The sequence below is a fragment of the Alligator mississippiensis genome, chromosome 4, assembly GCF_030867095.1.
Source record: "Alligator mississippiensis isolate rAllMis1 chromosome 4, rAllMis1, whole genome shotgun sequence".
In the NCBI taxonomy this organism is placed as follows: Eukaryota; Metazoa; Chordata; order Crocodylia; family Alligatoridae; genus Alligator; species Alligator mississippiensis.
In genome coordinates this window covers 150,909,769-150,935,759 of record NC_081827.1, presented here as the reverse complement: position 1 = coordinate 150,935,759, position 25,991 = coordinate 150,909,769, and the positions used below count along the sequence as shown (strand labels likewise).

At 46.0% G+C, this 25,991-nt stretch overlaps 1 pseudogene; it reads right to left on the bottom strand.

Moving 5' to 3' along the window:
• LOC132243282 (scavenger receptor cysteine-rich type 1 protein M130-like) lies at positions 1–25,991 on the bottom strand (annotated as a pseudogene).

Here is a 25,991-nt window from a genome sequence, read left to right as displayed (position 1 = left end):
TCAGCCACTGAAAGTGCCAGAGCCAGCATCAACATCATCATAGCCTGTGTCTCCAAGAGGCAGGGATGGGTCATTTCTCTCATTCTTGTCACTTAGTGAGTGCAGATTCCAACCTGGAAAAAAAAAATCAAGACAGACGCACTACAATGAGCACCCTAGTACACATCCATGGACACTTGGGTGTGCAGTCTATGGTACAGGCAGACAATTTTCCTTCATCTCTTAAGTGTGCCTGTCAAAGTTGTGAGTGGCCTGAGCTTTAGCTTCCTTTTTAGTCCCTCTTAAACACATCCCTGCTTCCAGGACTCTTTATGCTAGTGATCGGTTATATTATAAGGATGCAATGTAGTTGACCCATTTGGGGACAGAGGAAGATGGGTGCTTGGATCCAGCTGCTGCTTCTACTTCTCCTGGTGGTAGCATGGGAAAAGTATCAACAGCCAGTGCTTTTCTCCTGCAGCAGCAGGGGAAAATGATTGCTACTGAACCCCCTGCCACTGAATGTTGCTAAAGCTCCAAATGCATGGCCTGCATCAAATGGCTTTGTGGGCTGGATCTGGCCTATGGGCCATAGGATGTTCACCCTATAGCAGGGGTCAGAAACCAGGTATCCCCCTCTCAGGTGGTGATGTACCTAGCAGGCTAGAGGCAGGCTCCTTCTTGTTTGCATTCCTTTTGGCCCTGTGACTCTCTCAGTCTTGGCTGACAGTGGCCCAGATTCAATAGGAGAAATGGAGGGTTCCTCCGTTCTGTTTATTTCAAGTCCTGGGTGTCAGGGCACTCTACTGGGAAATGAGGCATATGGGTTTAAGACCCCTGAGGATGAGGGGAGCTCAAACCTAGGTCTTTCTTTCCAATCACTAGTTGATTAGGAAAATGGTAGGCACTGCCAGAAATGGTCAGCTGGACACCTACCTTCAAAAGCAGAATTAGGTATAGTGGATCACATTTGCACACAGACACGAAGGCCCACATCCCACATCACCTTTAGGCAGGTAAATAGCCATTACACAGGTAACTTCAGACATTTAAATGACATTTTGGGCCACTTCCATGTCCAACCTCCTCTCTCTTATCCACCCGGCTAATTACCTGATGATAAAAGGAGATGAGGTTGCTAAGACAAGACCTGCCCATGATGAAGCCATGCTGGTCGTCATTCAGAACCCTACCTTCTGCAAGCCTATCACATATAGACTCCTTGATGATTTTTTCCAGGATTTTCCCTGGGCTAGAAGTTAGGTTAATTAGCCTATAGTCACCAGGGTCCTCCCTCCTCCCCTTCTTTAAGATGGGCACAATGTTGACCCTCTTCCAGTCCTCAGGGACCTCTATGGAGTTATGGAAAAGTTTTGCCAGGGGTTCTGTGATGACTTTAGCTAGCTCCTTCAGCACCCCCAGATGAAGTTCACCAGGGCCTACCGGCTGTCATTAAGTCTAATTTTTTTTAACTGATCACACACCAGTTCTATGGCAATAGTAGGAAGGCAATCATTTATACCCTGCTCCTTCTGTGTCCTATCTGGCATGTTTTTCCCCTTGGCCCTGTGAAAGACCAAAGCAAAGTAGTCATTCAGGAGTTCAGTTTTTTTCCTGAGCGCCGGTAACCAGCTGTCTTGGGTTGTTGAGCAGTGGCCCCAATGCTCCCATTTGTTTTCTTTCTGTTCCCTACATACCTGAAGAAGGACTTCTTATTGTCCTTGATCCCCATTGCTAATTTTAGTTCAGTTGCCTCCTTAGCCCTTCTAATCTGTTCCCTACAAGTGCAGGCCATTGTTATATAGTCCTCCTTGGGGCATGCCTGAAGCTTCCATTTTTTATACGCCTCTTTCTTCTTTCTGAAGAGGACAATGATTTCCCTGTTTAGCCAAGAGGGCTGCCCAGCCCTTTTGCTACCTTTCCTCCATGTGAGAATGAACTTTCTTTGTGCGTCAAGGATCATGCCCTTAAGAAACAACCACTCTTTATGTACTCCTTTTGCCTTTGGTTCCTGGTCCCGCAGCACTTTCCCTACTAGTGACCTGAGCTTGTTGAAATTTGCATTTTTGAAGTCCAAAACTTAAATTCTGCTATCTAGTTTGTCTGGCTTGCAACGGACAGTGAACATGATGGTTTCATCGTCGCTGTCACCCAGGCTGCCCTCTATGTTTAAGGCGGTCACAAAGTCATCTCCTTTGGTCAGGACTAAGTCTAGAACAGCATTACCTCTGGTTGGCCCTTGCACCTTCTGAGTCAAAAAAAGCTCTTCAATGGAGGTCAGAAAGGAACGTGACTGATCCCACTTGGCCAAGTGCTCCTCCCAAGAGATGTCCAGGCAATTAAAGTTGCCCATGATGACCATGTCCCACGAACATACAGCTTCTGTCAGCTCTTGGGCAAACTTTAGATCAAGTTCCTCCCCTTGGTTTGGTGGTCTGTAGTACACACCTACAGTTAGGTCTTTTTCTTCCCCCCACTCTCCCCCAGCAGTATGACCCAGAGGGTTTTGAGTCATTCTTCTTTGGAGCTGATGTCAGCCTTCAAGGCGGTGTACTGCTCCTTTACATAGCGGGCTACACCTTCACCCTTCTTCCCTGCTTGGTCCCTTCTATGCAGGGTGTAGCCTTCTATGGTTATGCTCCAATCATGTGAGGAGTCCCACCAGATCTCCATAATCTCTACTAGATCATAATGCCTACTGGAGAGTAGGAGGGCTAGCTCCTCCTGCTTGTTCCCCATGCTCCTGGCATTAGTGTACAGGCACCTGAGTCCTCCTACTGAGGCCCTCAACTTCCTGTCACACTGATAGAAAACTACTCCCTCAGCTCCCATGAGAGTGGCTCTTCTAGTGTCCCTATCTATGGGATAGAGTCCCTATCTATGTTGTGTTGTGTTGGAAATGGATCTGGACCTTGCTTCTGGCTCTGGTAGTGTTTCTGTATTATTCATTTAATATTAACCAGATAAAATGGATCAATATAAGGATTGGTTTTTTTTTTCTGATTTCACTCCCTTCATTGCCTATCATGTTTTTGGGGTTTTTTCCCCTCCTGAGGTTAACATTTCCAGACATATACACACGTCCCAGGTGAGGGAGGACCATAACATAATGCATGTGACCAGAGGACAGTTATGCAGGGGATGGTAGAATATAAATTCATGTACATGCTACCTGCCTACCTGAAGTGGGTGGGATTTGGGTCCTAATGTGCAGCCTGAGTCAGTAGCCTATGCTGCTGAGCAAGATGGCTGGTCAAACACACCCCTGTGCTAAGGGCTCCCTCTTCCTTATCCCTGTGTATGTTTGCACTTTCTGGACTTAGAGTTGAAAATACCTCTTTCTTCCCACACTCTGCACAAAACATCCCCACATGTAACCCCAAGTTACTCAGACAGGCAGACAGACCTTCTCCTGAGTTGACTTCCTTTCCTCTCGTGCTTTTGCTAAGGAGCAGTTCAACCCTCACCAGAATCCTGCAGTCTCTCTCTTTCTCCAGTTTCTCTAGTGCCAGCTCTCTTCTAACTCCTCAGGAATAAGCTAGCTCTGCCTCAGACAGGCACTGCCTCTTCAGGTTCCAGCAGTTGTTGGAAGGAGTTGAGTATTGTATCCAGCTGTTGAGATTGTTTATTTCCTTGCTCCCCCTATGTGAAACCCTGTTGCTTTGCCACATGCATCAGAAATTTTGCTGATTTGCTTAGCTGTGCTGAATCTGATCTTTCCACCTCTAATCATGAGAGGATCACTACACACAGGTACCAATGTCTGAAGAATCAGAGGTTTATCGGGGGATGTTCTTCTTTGCTTGTGTTTAAGTCTATGTAACATAAAGACTGTACAGTTCAGCCTGGCATACAGCTGAAAGGTCCAGTTTACCAATGGAGTAGTGCATTGGTATATCATTGGCATCATAATGACTTCTAACGGCCAGTGAAAATCCTCCCAGGTCAGCTCCTCCCCAGCAGATTGCAGCAAATGGGCTAACCCTCCCTTGTGAATTATTAGTTTCAAACATGACCTCCCGCTTGTTCCCCATGCTCCTGGCATTAATGTACAGGCACTTGAGTCCTCATTGGAGACCATGGGAGAGCAGTTTGCTTTGGACAGAGCTGTATTCTTGTTCTCCTGACCCATGGGTTCATGGGGATCACTCTGCGACACAGACATATCTTGATGTCATCAATCCCTAGGCTTAAAATATCCTTAAAATGTCAGACATCAGACAATCAAAAGGCCCACCTTAATTTTTTAGCAAATTTAGAATAAAAAAGAAAACACCATATATTCTTGCATATCTCACAACCCCCCCCCCCAAAAAAAAAACCAAACAAACAACAAAAGAGCTGCTAGAAACTGCAGTGCTCATAAGAGTTGAGAAATACAGTAAGAGCAGTTTCTGCTGGCTACTGGGCAGAAGCAAAAGTAAAGCCTTCATGTGACTAGCAGGGAGCACAACAATGAGCTGGCTCAGCTCTTTAGGTGCTGGTACTCAGTTACTTAGTACAAGGAAACTAGGAAAGATCTTTTTTTTCTCCTTTCTGCCTCTCAAGAACAAGGTTCATATTTTATTCTGAGGCATGCTGTATATGAAAAATATTGTATTTTGCCTCTGGCTCCCAGGTGTTTATGTTCAGTTTGATTCATGCCTTCAAGCTTCTTTCTGCAAGAATCAAGGCCAGAAAATGTTTTTAAAAGAAAAGCAGAATTTCTGGTGTAACCATGTACCTCCAAGAGCTGGGGATTTGGGAAGAATTACCAAGCAGTGCAAGATTGGTGATAGCAAGTAAAAGAACTGTCAACACTGTTTTCTCTCACCTTTCTGGGATCCTCTCTCATTGTCACTTTCCTGTGAAATCCTGATCACTGCATGATCATCCTGCCCAGAAAAAGGATCGTCTTCAGGATTGGAAATTTCCCAAACATCATCATAACCTTCTTCACTGAGAAAAGGAGCAGCTGAAACCAAGAGGAGAATTATTTCAAATGAGTAGAATCTTTCCACTGGGAAGAGAGAGAGGAAAAAAAAAAGCCTGGGTAATAAAAGATACATTTCACCTGCTGCCCCAAACTGTGGTTAGTCATATTCACCTGATACATTTGAAAGGGCTGATATGTCTATACAGTAGAAACCCAGCTGGTAGCCTGGGGTAGCTGTGGGAGATCATGCTAGGTTCTACTTGGGAGGAGTATATCCCCAATCAGGGATGGATGTAGGATTTTGAAAAGGAGGGTGCAGGTGGTGTGGTTCATCATAACATATAACACAAAACACATTTTTTCTGCAACTAAAAGGAAACTAGAAGCAATACTAATGTTCTAGGGGCCAAAAATTACAGGTGCCTGTACACACCATGGGTTTTAATCCTCATTTGATTAAATAGGTTTATAAAAATTAAACTTATTTATTTTGGAGTGTTACATCTGCATTTACACACACTAGGTTTTCAAATGAATTATCCAGATCCCTGGCTGGTGCCGCAGAAGAGCAGAAGAGTCCAGTGCTTGATCCCCAGCTGGGACCTTTCACTCACCCCATGCCCTTACCCTGCCACGCAGCTGTGGAAGCAGGGAGCCAGCAGACCACACAAGAAAAAAAAAAAAGGGGGGGGGGGGAAGCAATTTGAAAGCAAAAACAATGTGAAGGGGTGAACTAGAGGCTCGTTACACTTCTCTTTGAGTGCCTTTGTGTTTGAAAGCAAGGAATTCATGGACATGATGCTTTAAATCCCAGTGAGCCAAACTAAACTACTTCCAAAGAGTTTTAGGTTAATACACAAAAAATACTTTTAAATCATTGGGAAATCCCACTCATGCAAACAGACACACAGTTGCAGTGCATAAAAGGGCAAAAATTGTGATGTGTAGATGAGCCCTATGTTATTCAATTCAAGATCAAAGTAAAAACAAATATAATCTTATTGGAATGTGCATTAATTTGCCATATCTTATATAATGTATAGAAAATACAACAAATTAGGTAAAAAGATAATTAAAAGAGATTGTTCCTTTAATTGTATTGCCATTAGAATTATATATACATCTCTTTCAGATTCATAAAACAAAATCTAGCCTTCTTTCACATCTTGGCAGCGTATCCAATGTGTCACTTAAAGGTATTTCCATCCCTGAGCCGATGGTCACCCAAGTTAACCATTCTAAACCTGAACTGATGTTTTTTAGCTACAATTTAAAAAGTCTGCATGGCTGTGAAAAAGAAGCTACATTAAGAGGAACAGCTAACAGAGAGTAAAACTGGAGGGAAAAATAGCTTGATTAGTGGAACATCAAGTCAATTAAAAAAAGAGAGTGGGTGATTAACACCTATGGAATGGAGAGTTTAGAAGGAATAAAATACATTATAATTATCCATGAAGTCATACCTTTACTGCTACCTGAATAGAAATGCTGCTGCCACTGGCTGGTGGTTGGTTTTAAATTTGGGGTAGACTAGGAACCAAATGGGGGTGCAATATCATCCCTACCCCCCTCTGGATGTACCCCTCTCCCTAATTTACTTTGTTGTTACATCAGAGACAGAGGTATATGGCTTCTTAGTTTACTATTTATACAGGCCATGGACATACGTGTGTCTGTAGTGCCCCAACACTTTCTAGAGAGAAAAAAAAAATAGAGCTCTTTGAGGGGTGTGCAGTTTAGCTTAGAGCTGTGGCTGCATGCTCATGACTTAGGAACAGGCATGGTGTTGTCATTTCTTAAGTGACATGTACCCATTGGGATATTCAGATTCTTCCATGCTCAGCATTATTTCTTTGCCCCACTCCTTACAGCTTCTATCTGCAGGAGGCATCATGACTTGCACACAGGCAGTATCAGACCTGACCATACATATCCACCAGGTTCTGACTTAAATCATGGGAAGTCTTGTGAACTCTAATTCAGACCCACTCCCTCACATCTCTCTGCACCATGAAGAAGAGCAAGAGAAACCCACTGTGTTTTCAGGGAGCATCTTGGAAATTTATGTCCTGCACCAGGATGTGGGTCTTCACTTCTGTTCCCCATTCCTCTGTTACCTTTTACTGATCCAGGGTCATTTCCTTCCTCACTGTCCCCAGTGTAATACTGCAGCTTTATCATACGGTCCTCTGAGTAGGAAACTGAAGAGATGAGAAACAACATATTATTCACATGCCAACTGATGAACTGATCAGTTCTAGATTCATGTGTGGCCTGGAGCAGGACTTCTGGCCTCAGGGCCTTCTTCCAGAAAACAGTGTGAATACATGGAGACTCTGGATTATAACTAAAAATTGTAGAGTTACATGTTGCTGTGGCTCACAGAATTAACTCTGCTCCAATGTTTGAAGCCGTGTTTCAAATCATCCCTTTGCCTAGTCCCAAGGACAGCCACTTTCCTGACCCAGATTTGGTCATGCTTCAAGGCTGCAGCATGGGCAAGGGGAGAGGAAATGTCCCAAGAGCTACGAGTAAAATAATCTGGTACGGATGAAGCTCATTTATGAGCATGCATTACCTGGTGGCTCTCACTCCAAACTTTGAGATTCCATGGGTCATGGAGCTGAAGGCTGAAGAGATTTAGACATGGATCAGGGTAGGAAAGATCCTTTGATATTTACTCCCTGTTAGAAATGGGGGACACAGACCTGAGTGACCAAACATTTCAAGTTTCTCTCTCATCCGGTTATATTCAATCTCCTCATACACAGCCTCAGAGAAGGGGTTGGAGTATTTCTCAGAATCTGAAAACAAAGGGTAGGGTTCAAACAGATTCACAGAAACAGAACACAGGAAATCCTCATAGATCATCCATTCCTTCTCCTAAATGCCATGTAAGAGTGTTGCCTTCAGGACAGTTCTTCTGCTTTGCTCAGGCTAGATCTAAATGTGGCAGGTCAGGAGGACCAGGAGGACCAGTTTCCCTGCGGGGATGGTTCTATGAGGGATGTCACTGTCACAAAGTCCCTCTGCAAATTCAGCCTAAAATGTCCCTTTTCACTTTCCCATCATGACTTTTGCTTACAGCCCTGAGAGCACCCACCCTGGCATTCACATCTACCCACCTGTTAAAGCAGGCTTGTCCAACATACGGCCCATGGGCTGCCATGTGGCCCGCCAAGCCATTTTCTGTGGCCCACGGTGCTGTGACGGGAAACGAAAGTAAACACTGTTTACTTTTGTTTCCACCCCTTGTCCCTCCCCTAGCCCCTCAGCAGCTTCCTAATGGCTGCTGACGGGCTAGGGAAGGGACAAGGTTCCCACATGCACTGCGTCAGCTTGATGTTGCCAACGCAGTGCAGCTCCTCCCCTCCTCCTTTATTTCACGGTGTCCCTTCCTCACCCCACCCCTCCCTTCCTCTTTTGCATGCCAGCTCCTCCCCTCTCCCACATTGTAGGGTTTCCCTTCCTAGCCCCGCCCCTCCCTTCCTCATTTGCATGCCAGCCCCGCCCTGCACCAGTCCCTGCCAGCTGCGTGGGCTGGAGCAAGTTGCAGTGCAGTGGATGGGCAGGTGCAGGGGCTGCGAATGCCGGCTCAGAGGGATGCTGTGGCTGGACCTGCGAGAGATGCTGCTGCCGCTGCTGCTGTGGCTGTCAGGAGCAGGAAGTTGGCGCCGCTCCCACCTTCCCTCATCCCCCCATGCCCACAGACATCAAACTGGGGGTGGTGAGTCACGGGCCCTGGGGAGGGAGGGACCCCTGCTGCTTGGGCTCGGGTTTGGGCTGCCCCAAGGGAGAGGGAGCAGGGGGGTATCCCTGCACATCCCACACCCCCCTGTAGAGTCCCCACATGTCCCCCTGGCTGCTGAGCCCAAGTGTGCAGGTGTGGGAGCATCTTCGAGGCCACCCAGGTGGCAGGGAGGACACGGCAGGGTCAGGCAGCACCCCTTGACCCCTGCACCCCCAGGCTGCAGCCAGACTGGACAGGCTGCATGAGCACCCGCTCCTGCTGGCCCACTGGGTGATAAAAAGTTCATGATCCGGCCCCACATTTAAAAAGGTTGGACACCTCTGGCTTAAAGGGAGATCATAACATCTCTGCTGTCCAGGTCTTTGTAACTAGTAGCTAAAAAAAGAAGAAGGAAGACCTGGTATGTTGGGAGAGAAAATGAGGACAGTGCCTCAGTGAATAGGCATTGGTATACAAAGAGGGAGACAGGGGTAGTCCTAGGCCAGAATGAGGAGGCAGAAGTTACTTTACTTCAGTCTGTTCAGGTTGCCTAATACAATATAGCCGTGGGGACAGGAGTAGAGCCCAGGGTCCATTTTTTCCCAAAGCAATGCCCTTCCCCCTCACCCCACATATGCCACTCACCACCTCCTGAACCTAAGAGCTTTTTTCTGTTGTCCTTTCAAGCAAGGAAGCTTAAGGAGGATGGATGGAGGGTGCTCTGGGTGCTGCACAGCCTGTTGTCTGGAGGTTAAAACCCCTGGCTGGTAAGTGGAAGTTACAGGTCCGTCTCCTTAATGACACTGACATCTCCTCCCTGTTCAGAATCACTCCCAAGTGTTACTGTTAGAGTCTTCAGTTGGTAGAAACTCAGTGAAGTGTTAAACATAACCAGAGCTAACATGCCCCTTAAATGCCTCCACCCAGCTCTTTCTGTGTCTCCCACCCTATCACCATGCAGCTCCCCCTGCAATTTCAAAGAGCCCTTTCTATATACTTAGATCAATGGGGACTCATCTCTGTGCAGTGCCCTGGCACTTCACACCTGCCCCCCCAGAATGATTAAGATCAGGCACAGAACAGCTCCCAGGACAATGCAGATGACAATGAGCACCATGTGTCTCCTACCATCAGCTGGAGGTTGGCGGTAGGGGGGATCTGGATAGAAATGGACATGAAACAGGCAGAGACTATTCTGTGAGAGTCAGAGCTCCTCTGTCACTTCTGGCAGTGACTGTGGCAGCAGGCCCAAAGGCAGAACACAGGCATTTTTTAATGGGGGCAGCTCAGGCACTGCTGTGTGTCATGGGCCTTGTCTGGTTAGCTAGAAGCCACTGGACAGGAATGGCTCCTGCTCAGCACTCCCTGTAGCTCCTCTCCCTGGTGTCATTTCCAGTAGACTCTTCACTCCAAGTGGAGGAGCTAATTAGCTCAGGCTGAAGGCTACAGCTCAACTCCCTGGGAACCCAGCACCTGAGAAATATAGCCCTCAGTAATGTCATGGGGGGTGCTTTACCTGTTCTCAGTGGTGATGCTGTCACCTGTGTTGCACCTGGGAAGGGCAAAAAAGGGAGAGCTGGAGTCTGGAGAGGCAGCATGTTTGCTAGTAGGACAAACTTCCCCTCTGAGGGTAGGTCTGCATCACACTACTTATGCTCCATGGGAGGGCTGCTCCTGAAGGCACTGCACCCGCCCACTCCCACTTGCATGCACCATTCCCCAGCATGAGATGTTGGACCCATTCCAGAGATATCTCCAGTATCTTTCTTGAGCTCTCCATCTGTAGGTTGTGCAGGCCTAGTCACAGCAGATTCCCTGCTGCATTTCCAACTAAGGGGTGTGTAAGTGTGAGTAACATGGTGGGACATACTTGAGAGATGCCTTCTCCAAGAGTATGGGTGGCACTATGTAGACATATCCTGAGTGTTCCTGTATGTTTGCATCCCTAACGACTCCTATGAGGACCAACCCTCCCTCATAGCAGAACAGGGTCTATACTGCAGTGACAGAGTGGCTTGCTATTTTTTTATGGATGCCTAAATAAACAGAATTTATTCCCTACGTGGTCATCTAAGTCCTAATATGCTACTTATACAAAGGTTGGCATTCTATTTCTGCATGCATAACCCTATTCACCTTGATGGCTGTGTATACATCCAGACTGGTAACAAATTGTGGTGGCAGTGAGGGAAATAGACCTCACTAAAAACAGAGTGACTAGGGAACTTACATGAGACACTGGGGGCCCTGTACTATGTGCCTTGCTAACTCACATGAATTTTGAACTTGGGGTTCTTTCTGATTTTTTAATAGAGCTTTTAAAAGACTATGACACAGCTTAACCATGCCCCCATTCTTTTTTCAGTGTGCCTTTGGAAGGTGCATTGTTGGATAGTCGGGAGAGGGATGCATGGGAGAGATATATGGAGCCAAGAGAAAAGGAGCAAAGCAAGGCAGTGTGTAGCTGAATAAGGTGGTTGTTATCCTGAAAGAGAGAGGAGCCTGGGTTCTAAGCTTGGCACCTGCCCCTCATAGGACAGAAAGTTTTGTACTGCACTATACTGTCCTTCCCCCATTTCTTCCCAATGTCTGTGCTGGTGGCTTAGCTTTCAAAAGGCATGCCAGGGAGAGGGGCAATGCTGGCATAGTAGTGAAAGTACCATGCTACAAACCAGATGCTTTGATTCCACACTCCCTGGCTTGGGGCCTAGATCTCAGTGTCTCTTATTATCCACTGAGCCATTGATCTATGGAAACAAAAGAAATACCTACTGCTTTTTCCCCATTCTGAAACTAAGCTCAACAGTGCCCTGGGTGCTACTGTGCATGCCCAGTCTTTGAAACTATGTAATAGCACAGAATTATCCATGCGTATATGGCTATACATATAGGAACAGAATACCAACTAATGTGCAAGCAGCTTTGGGGGACTTAGACAGCCAAAAATGCCTTATAGACAACCAAACATGAAAGACTGGATGACCAAAGCAAGAACAGAATGCCACCCTTAAGGGTCCAAGACTCCCTGTGGTGACAGTGATGAGGAAAGGGGTAAAACACCAACATAATGAAGTTTGTGATGGACATAGGAGCTATGACAGAATATGATTTAGTGATTCTGGGCCCAAAGGCACTCCACCTCTCAACATCTGTGAGTTTCCTCCATTTAGAAGATGGAGGACCAGATCTGTGTCCAGGCAGGGAGATCCATGGGTTAAAATACATTTGTCACCCATGCTCCACAAACAAAGCACAACAGTTGAAAGAACTGGTCACTCACCAGAGCAGTTCACAGCAGCATCTTCCTTGTGGTGGCATTTACTGTCTCCTCAGGGCTCAGAACAACAGTCCCACAGAGATGACTCTGTTCCCTTGCAATTCACCTTCTCCAGCCAGATGGGACCAGTCCCTTCCCCAAATACAGCCTCACCCAGGGCAGACACAGCAGCTCCACAGCCCAGTTGCTTGCACACAACATCTGCATCCGCCATGTCCCAGGAATCATCACACACTGTTCCCCAGGAGCCATGGTGCCAAACCTCCACTCTCCCTGAGCATCCATCCTTTCCTTCCACAACACGTAGCTTCTCCTTGTCTAGGAAAGGCAGAAACCTCACACATTACTGGGACAGCTGGGAACAGACAAAGGGATAAAAGAAGATGACAAAGACAAGAGCAGAGATACCTGTGCAGCTTGTGGAGTTTGGGCATTTAGTTAATGAGGTCTGAGTGGAGTTCTCTTCTCTTCCTACAAAAACAAAAGTGAAGTTAGTGGACAATTGTGTGTGCATGCTGTGGAAAAGAATAGCATTTATTTGGTCATTAACCCCCTAAATCCATCTTACTAACAGCTAAATAAACCAGATTTTTTATTTTAAACCCTGAAGAATTTTTACTTTGTTTTTACTGGGGATTATGCAATCAACTTGCAATTCTCTCTTCATTATGTTTGCCCAGTTGTATCTGACTCTTCCTTTCTCTCCTTCTCTCCCCTACAACTGGGACTGGATATAATGCTTTTTCTTTGTCAGAGTACACCACAACCATCCAAAGGTTGGATGGTTGTGGTGTACTCTGGGAATCCAAAGACACCAAATACTGTCATTAATGCTGGTTCCAAAACTGGGTGCTATACCTGAAACAGACTGACACATACACACACACTTGGTGTGCTCATGCTTTCATAAACAAATGCCTACACATACAAGTGAACATGTCCCTGCACACAGACTTCATGGATATGCTGATCTGACTGAATTTCACAGCCTAGGCCCATGTCTACTTGTTAATTCCAAAGGCCAAGGACCTTTACAAATGACACTTTGAAATTAGTGGATTTTATTTTTTTTATGATGTCACTGCATGGTTGCATTTTGGAAGGCTTTTTCATTTATAATTAATAAACTTCCATATGTGTTTTCATGGGCTATATCCTCACTTCTTTCACAAGTGTTGAAAAATGTGTGTCACTGCTGAGAAGAAACGTGTCTATGTTGGAAAAAAAAAGAAATGTTTATCACTACCTTTAAAAAAAAAAGCACATTTATGTGTGTGTCCATGCATATCTGTGTATGTGTATGTTAGCATGTTTGTGTACAGTATTACCTGAACATATAATATGGGTCTCTTCTGCTCGGTTATCACATGACTGTGGGTCCCAAGGGTCCGATGGGCACTGCCACAGGAAGCTGTGCTGCTTAAGGCAGGCAACATGGTCCAACCATGTGGGACCAGAACCCTGTCCATATGCAAAGTCACTTGCAAAATCTCCTCTATTTCCACATCCCAGCTGCTTGCATACAAGATCTGCTGTGATGGCAGTCGTGCGATTGTAGCAAACACTCCCCCAAGTCCCATTGTAGAAAACCTCTAGCTGCCCAGCACAGTCACCACCATTCACCAGCCTCAGATCCATGAAATCTAGAAGGAAACACACAAGGTGAAGTGTAACTGATACAAACCAGAGAGGGAAAGCTGAAATCCTGGCAAGTGCTGACAGCCCTGTGCAGTTTTCAACAGGAACATTTGCTAGGAAGAATCACTCAAAGAATCAGAGACACAACCTTTTGCTCCAACACAATTAGAGACACAAAGGTCCCCTCTAGAAAGTCACCACTTACACACAGAGATACAAGCAATATGACACTGACTACTCTTTAACACTTTGAGGAAAAGATAGTGAGTCTTCCAGTGCTATGAGTGCAAAATGGTGACATTATTATGACAAGACATATAATTAGGTGACCTGTGTGGACTGGTGGGTAGAAGAGAAACAAAGATGGCCACTTCCAGCTCTCCCCTTCACTATCAGCCTCCACCCTTAAATTTCCTGGGAAACAGGCTCCTGAGAGCAGCCACAGAACAGACCTGAGCAAAGCACTCCTGCATCCTCCATGTGTCTGCAGTCGTGCTGCCCCCAGCCCCTGGAAGGACATGCCCAGAGCTCAGATTCACTCCCAGAGCAGTTCACATCATCCAGCCAGATCTGCCCTAAGCCTTCCCCATAATAAGCAGAGGCAGCTGCCTCGATGGCATGTCCACATCCCAGATGTTGGCAAACCACATTGGAGTCAGCCAGGTCCCAAGAATCATCACAGACGGTCCCCCAGGTGCCCTGGTAATAAATCTCCACTCTCCCAGTGCAGCGACCTGCCCCATTCACCAGTCAGATCTGTCTGCTTCCTGTAGGGAGAAAGCCCAGAGGTGAATATGACAGTATCCTCTACAGGAGGGGATTTTGGGGACATTTCAGAAATACATCACCTGATCAAACAACACCAACATCCTCAGCAATTCTTGCCTGCTCTGTCTCAGGAAGGTTGGTGTTGCAGAGTGTCAAATGAGCCTCGTTTCCTGCACAATGGACTCTTCTCAGCCCCACAGGGCCTGTTCCTCGTTCAGATTTCAGTGGGTGATAGGCTTTTTCAGCAGCACCACACTGGAGCTGTCTGCACACCACAATGGCATCATCCATGTCCCACTGATCATCTAGGACTCTGCCCCATAAACCACTGAGGAAAATCTCGACTCGTCCATCACACTGGCTTTCTCCATTCAACGGTCTGAGCAATCTAGTGTAATCTGAGCCTAGGAGAGATGGGAAACACGCAGAATGAAACTTAGTGATTTTACATTAGAAATAATATACACAGTATGTCTGAAGTGAAGTTAGCTAATAAATAATGGGTAAAACAGTCACAAAGTATATAATTAAAAACAGTAATTCCTGTCACAACCTTGCTTGGTTGATTATTTCTTTCTGTATTGAAAAGAAGAATGTCCTATATGTACTGTGAGATTGTGAGGCTGATGGGAGAGCTTGTTGCTACATCCTACTCATGAGCAGGTCAGGACAGCCCTTTGCATTATTTTTTGGGAAGGGAAAACACACATACATACAACTTAGTGTACTTCATTATCTCGTCACTTCATAGGATGGCTTAAAAGCCTAGAAATGAATGAATGGTATCTGAGCAAGTCTGAGAAGGTGGATTGAGGGTTTAGTGGTCAAGTCATTGTTAAGAATAAAGATCAGAACTCTTGGTTTTCCAAGCAGGTGACTTTTGGTATATTTAATTAGTTCCCTCTTTTTTGCCACACATGTGGTCATTTTTCTGGTCCAAGACAGGAGCTCCTAATTTTAGTTGCTGGCATAGACATCTCAGAAAATGGTGTCAGCTCGATGTCCAGTATATGGTGGTGGCTCACCTGGTCTTACCACACAAAGGAGTCTGTATGTGGTAAGTTTTCCTCAGGGGACTTAGGCCCAGAGACCCGTCATTTTTTAATCCTAAAGAGGTCACAGCTTGAGGTAGACAAAGGGATGCTCAGCGTAGTCACTTAAGTATTTTTTTCTGGCCAAAGTTAAGGAAACACAGACTCCCAAGCACTTTGGTAGTTAGGCAAGGTCTTTGTGGATGGTTCTACCCAACTTAAGGGTCTTCATTCTTTTGTCTTGTGACTCCATAGCAAAGGTTCAACTAGGTCAGGGAAGAGAGCACAATAAAACTGTCAGGACTGGTAACTTTATTCTTTTGACCAGAGACCAAACCACAAACAAATATGGTGCCTAGGGAGACACACAAAATGACAATATTTAACAAAATGCTACTGCATCAAGTAGCACAAAGATATTAAGCATAATTAGCAGGTAAACTGTAATGATATATTGTCTGTGACCACTCTATACTTCTTTATGTCTAATGAAGGTATGTATATTTTCCAGATTTGTCTTCTGACTGTGCTGTGCAGTTTCCCTTAGTAAAAGGACTATAAGGTCAGAGACAATGATAATTCTGTGAAAGGTGTTTTCCCACTGGTGACTGGCTGTTCCTATCCTCTATCATAATCCATGGATCCTACAAATATCTAACACAGAACATGACATATCTTGTCTCATGTATCAAATGCCCTCATAGAAACAACATAGCTGAAATTAAAAAGCCACTACCCTCCACAGCGAGTTATCACAACCAAGGGGGCAAGCAAATATCAAACAGTACATAGTACTCAAGTCTGGAGATTTGGATACTCTGTATCCTGGAATTGTAAAATAATGTGATATCTTATGTCTAGGAAATGTATGAACATTTTTTCAATACAGGGGTGGCACTGTGTAACTGAAGAATACCAAATATAATCCATGTAGGAAGAAAAGAAAAATGATCTGGGAGCTATAGGCTCATTATTATGGTCTTTACAGCACACAGGATTTTAGAACTCATTTTAAGGAAAGGATAATTGAAGTAATGGAATAAATAGAAATAGGGAGACCTGCAGGTTGGATTTACCAAAGACAGATAAGACCAGACTAAAGTGGTAAGTTTTTGTGATAAAATAATTGATTGTCTCTAGAGAAAGGCAGATCACAGAGAAAACAGTGAGCTCCAGTGAAGAACAAGTGAAGTACACAAATGTTTTAAGTTTGTAAGAGAAGACAGCACTGGGTAGTTTTAAATAGGAGAGTACCATGCCTAAAGGAAATTAATTCTGCTGCTTCCCCAGACTCTTGTCTAAAACTTTTGCACCTACGATCTTGGAACACAAAGTGGGAGAACACTGATGAAATTTGCTGGCAACGTAATCCCCAACAGGATTGGAGTATCACAAAGAATGGACACTGGGAGACTGAGAACTAAAGCAAGGCAGGATGAAACGTACTAGCACACAATGTAGGACATGCACTTGTGGACTAATGACAAGAATTTCTACTACAAGATGGGAACTCAAGGATTTGAACTGTGGTGAGGTGATTTGGGTATCCTAGGTGATCCCAGGGTGACTCTGAACCACCAATGCAATGCAGCCAAGAAAAAGGAAAGTGCAGTCTTTGGCTGTATCAAGCCATGGATTTCTAGAAGAGATAGGCAAGTATGAGGGGTATATTTAAATGGTCTTGGTCAGACCTCATTTGGAATACAGTGTCCAATTCTGGCCACCAGTGTTCAAGAATGATGAGCTCTGGTGCAGGGGCAGAGAAAGGATAAGAGAAAGATTATGAGAACAAAGAGACTTCGTAACCAAAAAATATTAACTTTCTTTTTTCTTTTAACTTAAGTCAGTAGTAGTAAAAATGCTATTGTTTATCCTGTGAAATACTCACAAGTTGACCACTTTCTCTATCCATTGCAAAGCTGGAAAATCAGTCAGCAATGCAGAAATCCTAAAGTTTAGGAAAGCTGACTTCCACAAGCTCAGGAGGTTGGTTCTCAAAACCCTTAGAGACCACAATCTGACAGGGAGGAGAGTCCATGATGAATGGTTGCTCCTTAAGGATGCAATCCTAAAAGCACAAGGGAAGTCCATTCCAGCCCATAGGAAAGGAAGCAAAAGGGGTGGGAGACCCCCTTGGCTCAATAGAGAACTCATGGATCTCCTTAATCTGAAAAGATAAACTTATAAGGGATGTAAATTGGGAAATATCACTAAGGAGGATTATGCAACACTGGCTTGCGCCTGAAGGAATCGGACTGTCGCAGGACACTAAAGTGTGCCTGCTTCTTTAAGGGCAGAAGCAGCTTAGCTGAAGAGCCCTGAGAGCTAGGCAGAGCTCCACAGCTGCAGGTTGCCTGGGAGGCGGGTGAACAAGGGCATTAGCTGGCACCTGCACCCAGTCAGCTGACATTAGGGGCTGGAAGGGACCTCATGAGATCGAGTCCAGCCCCCCTGCCAGAGGCAGGAAGTCTGCAGGGATCAAATGATTCCAGCACGATAAACATCCAAATGCCTTTTGAATAAGTCCAAAGTAGGTGCTTGCACCACCTCCACAGGGAGTCTGTTCCAGACCTTGGACACTCAGACTGTAAAGATTTTTTTTTCCTTATATTGAGTCTGAATCGGCCTTCTAGATGTGTCTGGCCATTAGACCTAGTTATCCCTTGGGGAGCCCTGGTGAACAACTGTCATATTTGGATTTCAGAAAGCCTTTGACTTGGTCTCCCATGATGTCCTTATGATAAAATTGGAGGACTGTGACCTCGACAACCTTACAGTCCAATGACTGGGGAACTGGCTCTGCGGTTGGACCGAGAGAGTGATAGTCGATGGAACTGAGTCAACATGGCACATGGTGACCAGTGGCATCCCCCAGGGCTCAGTACTCGGACCATTACTCTTTAATATGTTCATAAATTATCTGGATTCAGGTGTCAGAAGTGGACTGGTTAAGTTTGCAGCCAACACCAAATTATAAGGAAGTGCAGTCATGCTAGAGGATAGGCTGGTGATTCAGATTGACCTGGCTGGTGATTCAGACTGACCTGGATGGGCTCACAACATGATCGGATCAAAACCTGATAACATTCAGCACAGAGAAATGCAAGGTGCTCCACCTCAAGAGAAAGAACCCACATCGTATTTATAAGCTCAGCAGTGCTACACTCACTAGCACCACAATCAAAAGAGACTTGGAGGTCATGATTGATCACAATATGAACACAAGCCACCAGCGTGATGCTGCAGCCAACAGAGCAAACAAAACTCTGGTCTATATCTACCGATGCATCTCAAGCAAGACCCAAGAAGTCATCCTTCTACTTTACTCAGGCTTTTTGAGGCCGCAACTGGAGTACTGCATCCAATTCTGGGCTCCGCAGTTTAGAAAGGATGCGGAGAAGCTTGAGAGAGTCCAGAGGCAAGCCGTGCACATGTTCAGAGGGCAAGAGAACAGTCCTAAGGAGGGGAGGCTGAGATACATGGGACTTTTCAGCCTGGAGAAGCGAAGACTTGGGGGTGACTTGGTAACAGCTTATAAGTACATAAGGGGTGTGCATCAGGAACTGGGAGAACATCTGTTCACCAGGGCACCCCAAGAGAAAACAAGGTCTAAGTCACAAACTGCTGGAAAACGGTTTTATATTGGACATAAGGAAACACTTCTTTACCGTCTGAGTCTCCAGATTCTGGAATAGACTCCCCCCAGAAATGGTGCAAGCACCTACTCTGAATACCTTTAAGAAATGCCTGGAGGCTTATCTTGCTAGGGCCATCTGATTCCAGCTGACTTCCTGCCCCTTGGGCACGGGGCTGGACTTGATAATCTCATGAGGTCCCTTCCAGCCCTAATGTCTATAAAATCTATGAATGAAAGATGTTGATTGTCTTCTGGAAATTTGGAAGCAGAAACAATAACCTGGTATTTTGAGATGAAATAAATATTTTTATTTCAGTTCCAACTCAAATGTTGATCCATTTCAGATTTTTGGAAATATAACTACCCAGGCCTCCATTTATACCTTTTTCACTATTTGTTCCCCCTCCACCCCTTTCTAAAAGTTGTTTCTTCTTCTTCTCTCTTCTTTCCACCGAAAACTTTCAGGAAATGTTAAAAAAAAAAGTCAAAGAAAAAAGAGAAAAATATTTCTGCATTTTTTTCAAAAGGAAAAGTTGTTAGGAAGCCAAAATATGTATCTTTATGAGATCTTCCTACAATTAGAAGTTTAATGATTTGGAGAGCAATGGAGAGATTTAGGAACATTTGTGACATTTAGAAAAGCACCAGGGACAAAGCTCTACCACTGCTCCACTGCACTCGCTACAAAGTAGCTTAGGTCCTTCCTGGAGAATACAGGGCTGTTTCAGGTAAGAGCTATTATTTTATTACAATGTTACTCCCATTAATTTAACGTTTAGCACACACTTTAGTGCACACCCTGAGAGGAAGGTGTAACCAACCCTGCAGTGCTCCTGTACTTACCTGAGCAAATCACACTGGCATCATAGTCATGTGAGCATTGAGAGGCCCGCAGGGCAGTAACAGGGCAAAACCCCAAATGCGGTTCTGTGCCATTACAGTGAAACATGTATCTCCAGACAGAGCCATTTCCTCTCCCAAAATGCCCTCCACCTGGAGTGGACACAGCGACTCCACAGTTGAGCTGACGGCAGAGAACGTGGGCATCAGATAAATCCCAGGGCGAGTCGCAGAGGGTGCCCCAGGCACCGAGCACCTTGACTTCCACTCTCCCCAAGCACTGTGTGCTGCCGTTCACCAGCCTGAACCCCGTGAACCCTGGGGAGAAGGGAGAGGGTGTTTATAGAAGAAGCCCATGTGTTACTTTGCACCAAATACTTAAACAATGGGAAGTCTTGTGGGATTTGTTCCCTTTCTCTTTGTCTTGGACTCTTCGAGTTTTACTAGAAGCTCACCCCAACCTTACTGTCCTTGCCCCCTACTCAGTTAGAATATGTTCTTGCTTCACCCTAATGAACATCAGTGTGTTATTTTAAGCACATTGAGCTAGACTCTTACATGAACATATGGTGCTGGCATCGTTGGCATGTGAGCATGTCTCATTCACTTGCAAAGTCCTTTGGCAGGAAAAGAGGCTAGTCTCCTTCCCTGCACACTGCAACTGCTTGGTCCATATCAGTCCGTGTCCTTTTCCAAAGTGAGCTCCTCTTGGGACAGATAAAGCTGCTCCACAGTTTAATTCCTTACAGAGAACACTAGCAGCTTTGAGATCAAATTGTGAATCACACACTGTTTTCCAAGTGTCACCATGCATTATCTCCACACGTCCTGAACAGACATTGTCCCCTGCAACCAGCCGGGGCTGAATGTGTCCTAGAAAGTCAACAAGAGGGACAATAAGGAGTAATGGGCCTTTGAAAATGCATGGCCCAAGTCACTGGTCAGTGGTAGCTGCACTAATACTCCATACCCTCCAGCACCCCCCACAGGGATTATATGCAAGCTCATTTTTGTATGTGAAGATTTTTTGTTTGTTTGTTTCTTTTCTTTTCTCCTTCTCCAGTGCTCTTGTTCTACCTGAACCACTAATCTAGTCATGGGGGGAAAGGATGTAGAGGACATCACAGAGGGAACGTTTGTGATGTCAACTGCACTTAAAATGCAAATGTCCTCACATTCAAGCAGTAAAAGTGCTAAGTGCAACCATATCATAGCCAAGTTAGGACTTTCTGTGCAAGGAGTATCTCCAGATCACATTAAGAAACATGTGTTCACAATTGTTGGACTGCTCCACAGAGATACATGAACAATTTGCAGTCCTCACCCATCCATGACATCTGTCAGGGACCCCTCTGCTGTACCAAGCCTCCATTGTCAATTCCAACTCTGGCACCACACCAGAGCCAATTCAAGTATCTGGGTCAGTGCTAAACTGGGACTGACAATCCATGACCAGTGCAAAAGAGATAATTTTAGTTCATAGAAAATGTTACTGCACAACTTCTCAGAACAAATCCTATCTTTTAATGCTTACTACAATCTAAATAAAATATATGCCAAGTGTACTGTGCACCAAGGCAGTAGGGTAGTACATGTGGAAGTTTTCCCTGCTCTACTGGGAACAAGGGATTAGGTTAGAAAGATTGGAAGGAACTCTTCTAGCCCAGCAGCCTCTTCACAGGGCCATACACCATTAGCATGCTCTCTTGTCCTTGCACCACATATAACATAAAGCTGGTCCCATGAGCATCAATAAGACAGAGTGGAAAATGTGTGCCCTGTGGTGTGGGAGTTCTAGAGAACTATGCCAGGAAGTCCAAGAGATCAAAGTTTAAGCCCTGCCTGTGTGAGGGGATCTAGAAATGGGGTAACTATATGTCTCAGTTTGGCCAGGACAGTCACAGATTTTGGAGTCTACTCCTGGCAGGCCAGTGAAACTTAAAACAAGCATTCCTAGTGGGGCAGGGAGACAGAGTGGCAGGAGCTGTGAGACCAGAAGTCCTGGGAGACAGCAAAATTGCTTTGAAATTGGTTAGCTTGATTAGTGGAATCACTATTAAAAAGGGGAGATGATTGTCAACACCTGTGAAGAAAAGAACAATGGGTCATTAATATGTCATTGATTTTGTTAGCTGCCTGAATAGTAATACCAGAGCTGCACCATGCCACCCTGCCCCTGCCTCTGCCTACAGCAGCACCACTGACTTGGTGGGGTCGAGAGTGGGAAGAAGTGGTTCAGTGTCCCATATTTCACACTGTCCTAGATTTCACATTATTCCATATAGTCACCCTATCAAGAACACAGATGAGTGCCCAAACCCATCAGATATTTGGAGGGGAAGATAAGTACTTTCTCCCATGATTGTTGGTTGCCAGTCTGGATGAATATGTAACATTCCATATGTGTCCAAGGACAGAAGTCCCAGGGGCACATAAATGCTAAAAATATCCTGTAGATGACCAAAAATTAGCTACTTAAATGACCAAAAAAGAACAGAATGCCACCCCATGTGCACTTTCCCTGCCTCAGCTCTCAAGTGTTTGGGGAAGGAGGGCAGAGAAGGAGTTAAAAGAGGCTATTCTTCCCTCTGCATTTACCACTTGCTCTTTCGCCCGCCGCCCCCCACCAAAATTCAAGCTTAGGGCTCCTCTTTTGCTTCTCTGTGTAGCTTGGCAGGAAGCTCCTCTGAAAGTTTCCGCAGCTACAGGCATGGGTTTCACCAGGTGCTGTAGTCAGAGGAGGGGGCAGAAGGGACAAATGACCCCAGATGCCTTTTGATTTGGGGCTGGAAGCAGGGTACTTTCCATAATGTACATCCCCACCTAAGGGCACCCTATTACAGGGCTTGCCTTGCCCTAGAAGGAAATATGTCCACAGAGCTCAGCCCCTGAAGGAGCAGTGGGAGGTGGGGGGCACACACAGGAAAGAATGCATCAAGATACTGGTCCTGGATGTTCTCTTGTGTGGCCTTTGTGCTTCTGCACATGGACACCTGCAGCAGCACCACAGACTTCCAGCTCCAGTTCACGTCTTTGGAAACAGTTCTTGTTGCACCCCTACTGGCCCTGAAGGCTGGAGCAGCTGGCATATGCCCTGTTTCCCTTGGGGAGGTCAAGCAAAGTCTGTGCAGCTCCATATGTAGAGACCAGACCCAGCAAGTGCTATGTTCTCTCTGATGAGGATTCACCCACAAAGGGCATGGTGGCAGAGTTCTCACCTGTGCAGATCACTCCAGCTACATAAAGAGCTTTGCAGGTTCCTTTGCCCCATCCTTCATGTTTGCAGTCCCAGATAGCTGATTCATTTCCATGACACACAACAGCAGCAAGCCAAAATCCTGTAGTTCCTGTCCCAAAATGTTTCCGGTCAGGAACACGGGCAGTAGATCCACATCCCAGCTGCTTACAAACAACCTCAACATCTTTCATGTCCCAGTTTTCATCGCACACAATTCCCCACTGACCCAGGTGTTGAATCTCCACTCTCCCAGCACAGGGGCTGCCTCCATTCACCAGCCTCAGCTTGTCAGAACCTACAGGGACACAGAGAAGGGTTACAGATAGTGCTGAGCCCCCGTGCTGCTGTCCATCCTCCCCTCTAGCTTGGGCAGTGTCACCCAGAAGTCTGAGCCCCATTCATCTGTGGTACTGGGAGGCAGGGACAGGGTCTCCTTTCATAACTATCTCAGTGTGTGGATGATGAACACCCATCCCTGCTGTGTGATTCACAGCAGCAAGCACCAGAACCCTCAGGGAGTCCTGCCGTCCCTCACTAGCCCCAATCCCTCCAGCCTCCCAACCTCATCCATACCTACTTGCTATAAACCAGGCCCTAAATTGCCTGCGCTCCAGCTCCTCCCTGCAGGCCACAAAAGAGTATCATCACTGCCTCCCTCCCAGTCCCACCAGGTAGAAATGTTTCCAGTAAGAGAATGCAGTCTGGGTATCATTTCACTTCACCAGTGCTTGTTCCAGGGGCTCATGAACATGATTTCCATCTTCTGCAACACTCCTCATTGGGACAGGATGTCCTGCCCATGCCTGGTGGCCTAAGCTGAATACCCAGAAACTCCTCTCTGATTCTCCCAATGACTCTTGCCTCTATGGTGCAGATTGCCTGAAATTCCACAACAATCACTTTCCTTAAACAAAGGCTTACTTTGAAAATGGGGGAAAACCAGAGTGAAATCAAAGAAACTGTTCGGCCTAGCAAGACTCATCTACATACTTCACAAAGCCCCATGCACTGGGCTACCCTTAGCTCAGTGGTAGAGAAAAGAGCAGAGGAGCTGGCACAATTTAGATGCAGTATCCATATTGTAATTCCATGTCAGGAACAGTCTGACAATGACCCAAATTGCTGCATCTCCAGCTTTCCACTAATGCTGTCTCTCCACTGCTTTCTCACTCCTGTGACTCAGCCCTTGTCTGAGAGGCTAGAGATCATTGCCATAGTACTATGAAGCTCCATCAGCATTGCTACCCGCACGCCTGCCCCAAAGTCCTGTCTGCACATTCAGCATATGAAAGGCCACTCTGAGCTACACTTCATTAGAGACCTGGCTGTCTCAAGATGGTTTGATAGAAAGACCCATCCTAGAAATGTAACAAGGACATGGCATATATCCTGGCAGGACTGGGAAATGTCAATCTTAAGTGGTTCTCCATAATCAAGACTTGCTTCCTGGGTGACTTGGAGGTTTTCAGATAGGTAATAAATATGGAAAGTGGATTGAAATGGTAACACACTGATAGACAAAAGAAAGGAATAACATCTAGCCTTGTCTATCCTCGTATTAGTCTGTAACTGAATGGTTTGAAGACAAGTATATGTATAAAGGTGTATGTTTCCTAGAAAGATTTGGATTTGTGTAGCCTGGCATGCATCTCCTTTGACAGTTGGACTGACCTCACAGTGAGTAAAGCCTCTTTGATTGCTATTTTGTTTATTTTAATTACTGGTGAGCCTGCAACAGTGGAGCTGGAAGAAGAGTCCCTGAAAGTTGCAAGAACTCTTCACGTAGGTTGCTTACTCTGCTGTCTTCAGGAGGTGACTCATCCCTGTTCTAGGTTTCTCAGGCCCACTGACAATGCCCCCCACCCCCGACTAAGGTGACTAAGGTGACACGAGTCACCCATAGTCAGGCCAGTTTATTGTTTGTTCATACAACCGTGATTTCCGGAGAAAATTAAGTCCTGAAACCCTAGCAAGAACATAAACTAGATACAGGAAGTGGTATGAAGAGCAGTGTTTGTGCAAGTCATTTTCAAATCTTATTCCTATTTCTAGTTCCTCCCTAAAAATGGCCTACTTATCTATCACCTTCAAACAGCATAAATAATGTACCTCCCTGTTCTCTGATTGGCTCAGGATAACCATAAGAGACTGGAACAACCTGAGATAAAATCACCAATTTGCAGTCCTCAAGTACCCCAGGATGCACTGCTCCCAGATGGACTAGCTATCATCCAGGATTATATGGCCCCGGTCTGACAGCTGGGAGGGAGGAGTGGGCAGCTGGGGAGCTGCTGCCTCCTGTGTCCCAATCCCCAAATCACCCCTTTCACCCCCAAAATGCTTCTCCCACCCCAATCACCCTCTCTGCCTCCCACCAGGCCCACTGTTGGATTACTGCCCTGCTGTTGTCACCAGCCCAAGAGCAGAGGAGATGCTGGTGGGGGGAAGCGGGGGCAGGAGGGGTTGCACCTCCTAGCCTGGTCCTGGGGACCCTGGATAACAAGCCAATCCTACACACCCAGATCCAGCCCCCATAGGGCTGCATAACTGAAGAAGGAGCAGGGGTTACCAGGCAGGTTTGGCACCTGGTGGGGGCTGAATCTGTGCATGTGGGGACAGCATGGGCTGCAGGGAGCAGCAACCATCCCCACACCACCCCCAGCTTCCTGCTGCTGCCACCCTAACCACTGCCCTCAGCTGACTGGTGTGACAAAGCAGCAATCCAGGAAGGGAGGGGCCAATCATAGGATTGGAGGAGGTGATCCAGGGATGGAGGGAGGATCTGTGGGCCAATGAGGTGGATAGCAGGATAATTTGGGGGGCAGAGGGACAATCCAAATGGGATGAGGGGGTTTACCCCCCCACTCCCTGGCTTATACTGTAGCTAGAGAGCCAGTGAGCAGGACAAGCCTGGAGCAAACTTACAGTCCTTAGCCAT